This window comes from Myodes glareolus, chromosome 19, assembly GCF_982192425.1.
Source record: "Myodes glareolus chromosome 19, mMyoGla1.1, whole genome shotgun sequence".
NCBI lineage: Eukaryota > Metazoa > Chordata > Mammalia > Rodentia > Cricetidae > Myodes > Myodes glareolus.
Window position 1 is genome coordinate 63449925 of NC_142044.1, and position 6304 is coordinate 63456228.

A 6304-nucleotide genomic window follows, 5' to 3' on the forward strand; every position below is an offset into this window, starting at 1 on the left:
CGTCCTGCTCCAGCAACACTTTATGTCAGCTGGCAGCTACTTGTGGTTGTGAAGCTAAGAAAGTAATAGACATGGTCACAATGCTTTAAGGAGAGCAATATTCAAACGCAGACATTTCTTTCATGTCTGCAAGTTATGCTTTTATATGGTTCCCTTTTCTACAAGAGGGTCCCATGTCTGCATCTCTCTGTAAAAGGCAGCCTTTGGTAAGACACGCTTTCCCCACCCACACTGCAAGCTCCTGTGCATGGTAAAGATGGGCCTGTCCAGCCCACATTTTTCATTGTAGTGTTTCATCTTGGAGCATATCAGATCCTACCAACAACTCTATGTTGGGTGCCCAGGGAACTTCCTCTCAACAGTTGGCACTGTGTATTCCTGTGTCTGTGTGCCTTGCTCTCCTTTGTGGGACAAGGCCAGCGTTCCCAGTGTTGTTTTCTCACTGCTCCTGACTATCTCCACTGAGTCAGAAAAGTTCCCAGGATTGGGAGTTGTAGTTAGTGATTACAGATAAGAGATTTGAGAAACATTAGCGCCCTGTTGAATCTTATGGGAAAAAAATTGGAGAAAGAACAGAATATCCAGGGAAAATTACAGCTATTGCACATGTGACTGACAACGTAAAACTAAGAACTGTCCAAAGAATCACCAGTACAATGAGAGAGAAAAGAGCCTGTAAGCTGCACGGATTTTGGTCCTTGATAAGAGAGACTCTGATTCCATGGGGGCCCATGGAAGCCCATTGCTGATCCAAGAAATAGGCTGCATGGCTCCCAAAGTAAACCCAACGGAAAAGGTAAGAACATAGACACATTCAGGATCATGTAATTTGACAGCATCACATATGAACCAATTTCAATTGCTGTAAAATCACTGCAGTTGGCCATGGTGGTGCATGTCTATAATCCCAGCACTTGAGAGGCTGAGGCAGGAGGATTGGGAATATAAGACATGTCTGGCTCTATAGCAAAATCTATCTCAGAAATAAGCAAACAACTAGGGCTAATTACCTACAATAATGCATTACAATGTGTTGTGATTGTTGAGACAGGGCCTTATATAGCCCAGGCTGGCCTTGAACTGATCCTCCTGCCTCAGCCTTCCAGCTGCTGGAATCACTGGGCATGAGCCACTACACCAGGCATTTCTTAAAGATATAAATCATCATATTAATGCCCTAACATATGAGTAGAGGCCAGGATTAAAAATATAGTGATTTTTTGTATACAAAGGTGTTAAGTTACAATTTATAGCTATAAAATGATTCATGAGCACACCGTGGGGTTTTTGTTTGTTTGTTTGTTTGGTTGGTTGGTTAATTTTTGAGACAGGGTTTCTCTGTGTAGGTCTGGCTTTACTGAAACTAACACTGTAGACCGGGCTAACCTCAAACTCACAGAGATTTGCCTGCCTCTGCCTCTCGAGTGCTGGGATTAAGGCATGCGCCACCACCACCCAGCTGCACATCATGGTTTTACGAACAAAAGTCTTAGAGCAGAGAGTCACTGAGATGGCTCAGCAGGTAAATGTGCTTGCTACCAAGACTGTGACAACCCACATGGGGAAGGAGACTACAGACTCCCATAGTCGACCTCTGACCTCTACCCACACACCCTGACATTCATGCCCATACTCTATTCATACACACCCCCCAAATAAAATGTAATCTTACAGCCAGATGGTGGCAGGGCATGCCCTTAATCCCTGTACTCGGGAGGCAGAGGCAGGCGGATCTCTGTGAGTCCGAGGCCGGCCTGGTCTACAGAGTGAGTTCCAGGGCAGGCCCCAAAACTACAGAAAAAAAAACCTATCTTGAAAAACCAACCAACCAAACAAACAAAATGTTCAAGATGCCTAAGTCCATCTTCAGGGTCCTGATGTCAGGTTTGGGTTTAAATACACAGCAAGAGGCATATGTAACTTAGCAGTCTCTATCAAGATGTGGCCCTGCCACCAATGGCCAAGCAGCTGATAGCACTGATTGCAGTCTCTGTGGGAGACAAGATCTTCCTCTGACAGCACCAGAGTTTCAACCTTGTCCTGTCTAACACGAGAAACTGCAACTCCGTGGGGCCCATTGTTTGAACAGCTAGAGACAGAGGCCCACGCCTTTCCAGAGAGTCTCCTGCCAGGGTGAGTTTGTCAAATACTCAGGAAGACAGAAAACAGCCCACAGAAGGGCAGCAGTGGGCTGGAGAGACGGTTACATAGTAAAGAGCACAGACAGCTCTTGCACAGGACCTGAATCATGTTCCCAACACTCCTGCTAGGTGGCTCACAAACACCTGCAGTTCCAACTCCACATGGATCTGATGCCTCTAGCCTCTCAGGCAACTTTACTCATGTGCACACACACACACACACACACACACACACACACACACACACACTACAATTAAAAATAAATCTTTAACATTATAAAGCAACAATAAGTTCCACCCACCAATAACTAACTGTGGCAGTTTGAATGAAACTGCCCCCATAGGCTCACAGGGAGTGGTGTTATTTCAAAGGATTAGGACATGTGGCCTTGTTAGAGTAGGTGTGACGTTATTGGAGGAAGTGTGTCACTGGGGTGGGCTTTGAGGTTTCAGATGTTTAAGTCAGGCCCATTGGCTCTCTCTCTTCTTGCTGCCTGCTGATCCAAACATAGACTCTAGGCTCCTTCTCCAGCTCCATATCTGCCTACATGCCACCATGCTTCATCCATGATGCCAACAGACTAAACCTCTGAACTGTAAACCCTCCCCAATTAAATACTTTCCTTTATCAGAGTTGCCCTGGTTATGGCATCTCTTCACAGAAATAAAACCCTAACTAAGACACTACCTTAAACATAAATGGAATATATTCTTCACTGTTGAAAGAGGCCACTTGTTGGTTCCCAGCTGCTCAGCAACTCAGACCCAGAATAATCACACAGAAACTTTATTAATTAAAACACTGCTTGGTCTTTTAGCTCTAGCTTCTTATTGGCTAACTCTTACATATTAATCTAACCCATCTCCATTAATTTATGTAACACCACGTGGCAGTGGCTTACTGGGTAAACTTCCAGCATCTGTCTCTGACAGGGCTACATGGCTTCTCCTGACTCTGCCTCCTTTCTCCCAGCATTCAGTTTAGTCTTTCCCACCTACCTAAGTTCTGCCCTATCAACAAGTCCAGGTCAAGGCAGTTTCTTTATTAACCAATGGTATTCACAATACACAGAGAAGAATCCTACATCACCTCCCTTTTTCTGTTTAAATAAAAAGGAAGGTTTTAATTTAACATAGTAAAATTACATATAACAAAACAGGCATCAAGCAATAATTACAGTTACAATATTTATATCTACTTTATCTTTTATTATAGCTAAAAAAACTATAACTATAAATTCTCCAACTCCATCAAAGACTCCAGAAGGATATAATATTACCTAAGTAAATAGGAAGTACATTGTAAGCAACTTCCAAAACTCTAGAATTGACAGAGACATCTTGCTACCTGGACAGTCACCCAAAGTTCTTCGGCACCATTGGAGCATCCATCTTCAGTCTACAGGCCCATAGTATCCAGCAGACTTTTCCATGAAACAGGAAATTTCAAAGACAAATCTGCCTATATTGGCAGTTTGTCAGTTACTTTCTTCTGTGTCCTGTAGAACATCTGGCAGACTCTTTCATGAAGCAGGAACCCCGAAGGATCATCTCACCTTTAGGCAAGTTCAGCAGTCATTTCTCTGTGGGTCCTGCATGTCCAGTTCAACAGTCCAGGCAAGAGCAGTTTCTTGCCCAAATGTCTCGCAAACTTCATAAGGAGCCTCTTCAGTGCCCATCTTCCTCTTGCAGTTATTGGTGCTGCCAGGAGCAGATATGTCTCATTGTCATGAAAAGTCCTAAGTTCTTAAACATTTTAAATGCCATATTCTGTAGTCTTTGAAAGGTTTGAAGAATATCTATCCATCTGAAATACATCTCTGCACATCAAGAAAATCTAACATGACTACAAGCTTGACTATTATAAATTACTATCTATTGACCTATATTTTTAATTATACATTACATTTTAAAATGAACTGCACAGTCACAATACCAAAAACAGAAATATACATATAACAAAATTGACCTTAAATTTGTATCAATAGACCAAAATTCATACCAATGAAAATCTCTATAGCATATTCCCCTTTAAATGTAAGCAAACATTTATAAACAATATTTGGGAATATGTGCATAGTTCTCTCCAAAATGCTTCCTGCTGTTTATTGGGCAAAGTAATTTTGGGGAGTATTCACAACAACCTTTCAGGGGCTCTTGGTCCATCAAACCACATTAGCCTGGAATTCTCATTAGCCACAGGTTCTCATTTTCTGTGGAAATAAAAGAAGAACCTCTTTTCCAGAGCAATATATCTTTAGATCTATATTTTGAAATCAAGATACCTTTAAAGTACAAATGTTTTAGTTTAGCAATCTCCAGAATCAAATGTCTCTCTGCAGTCAAAAAATTCAAAGAAAACACAACAGTATATATAATCAGACTCTCTTTGCATATTTCATCTTAACATGGCTTTATTTTTCTTTACTCCTTTTAATCTGACTGTCTATACTCTATCTCTTTAAAGACTTTACCTTTAAAAAAAAACCATTTACTTCTTTTTATAACTGTCTATATCCTTTTCTTCTCTCTCCCAAGCCTATGTACACTTATTCAACTGTAGCTCATTTACAGGTCTTTTATGTCTGAATCTGTCCTATTGTGTATCTGTAATTCTTTACTGTCCAGGAGCACTTCTTAAAATACTAAGTCCTTCTTGAAAACTTAAGCTGCAGCATTAAGCTGCAGGGTATATTTGGCCCTGTCTGCTTCCTCCACGCAGTCCAACATAGTGAAAGTCCATTCACTGCCTCTGCAATCCGTGCACATTGCCCCAGTTCCAAGTATGCAGTAGGTCTATATTGAGCAATTAAGCAGTTGTAGCACTCTGCTCACAGACCCTATTTAAATGCTCCTTGGTCAGACCTCCCTAAATAGCCAGAGCCATTTGTGCTGGTGAACCAGGGAGCTGCCACTTTTATTTTTAAAGAAGCTGCTCAGTTTTTACTGCACCTCTCTTAAAGCAGCCGCAGTGCCTCTGCTTGCTGCAAGACCATCTAGAAAAAAAATTTATGGCTACCAAAAGCCATGCTTAACTCTGCTCTTTTGTGTCTAGAATTCTTTTTTAAGCTTTCTTAGCTTTTTATGTGGATGTAGTTACCCACATTGGGTGCCAATTTGTTGAAAGAGGCCGCTTGTTGGTTCTTGGCTGCTCAGACCCAGAATAATCATACAGAAACTTTATTAATTAAAACACTGCTTGGCCCATTAGCTCTAGCTTCTTATATTAATTTAACCCATCTCCATTAATCTGTGTAATGCTACATGGCAGTGGCTTACTGGGTAAAGTTCCAGTATCTGTCTCCAGTGGGGATACATGGCTTCTCCTGACTCTGCTTCCTTTCTCCCAGCATTCAGTTTAGTTTTCCCCACCTACCTAAGTTCTGCCCTATCAACAGGTCAAGGCAGTTTATTTAATAACCAATGGTAATCACAGCATACAGAGGGGAATCCCACATCGCTTCACCCAAAAGCAAAGAAGAGCTAAATGGGTAAAAAATGAAAGTCAACCAGCTGGGCAGTGGTGGCACACACCTTTAGTCCCAGTACTCGGGGACCAAAGGCGGCCTGGTTTACAGAAGAAATTCTAGCACAGCCAGAGCTACACAGAGAAACACTGCCTTGAAAGGGAAAAAGGAAAAGGAAAGAAGAGAAAAGAAAAGAAACGAAAGCCAACTACATCCCTGAGCTTTAACATGTCAGGTAAACTTAACCAAAAGTGAGTGGATGGAATTATATTTTACAAACAGACTTTAAGTAAAAAGCCTGTTACAGGTGACACAGTCCTCATTTAATGATAAAGAAATATAAGTATTTATGCTCCTAGAATCGAAAAGCCAAAGCACATGCCAACAGCTGGATGGCGAGGGGTTGTCATCGGGCTTTATCTCTGCTGTTATTACTCTTGTGGGCAGTGCTGAAGACCCAGGCGAGCGCCCTGTCACCACACCTCCCTAGAACAGGGACTTAAATACCTCAGTGGGCAGTGCTGAAGACCCAGGTGAGTGCCCTGTCACCACACCTCCCTAGAACAGGGACTTAAATATCTCAGTCTTAACAATGAATATGGCACAGCGCAAAGGTGAGCAGGGAACCTGATAAGCACCACAAAGGAAAAGGAAGTGATACACATATAACACAGGGTTACACATATAACAGACACA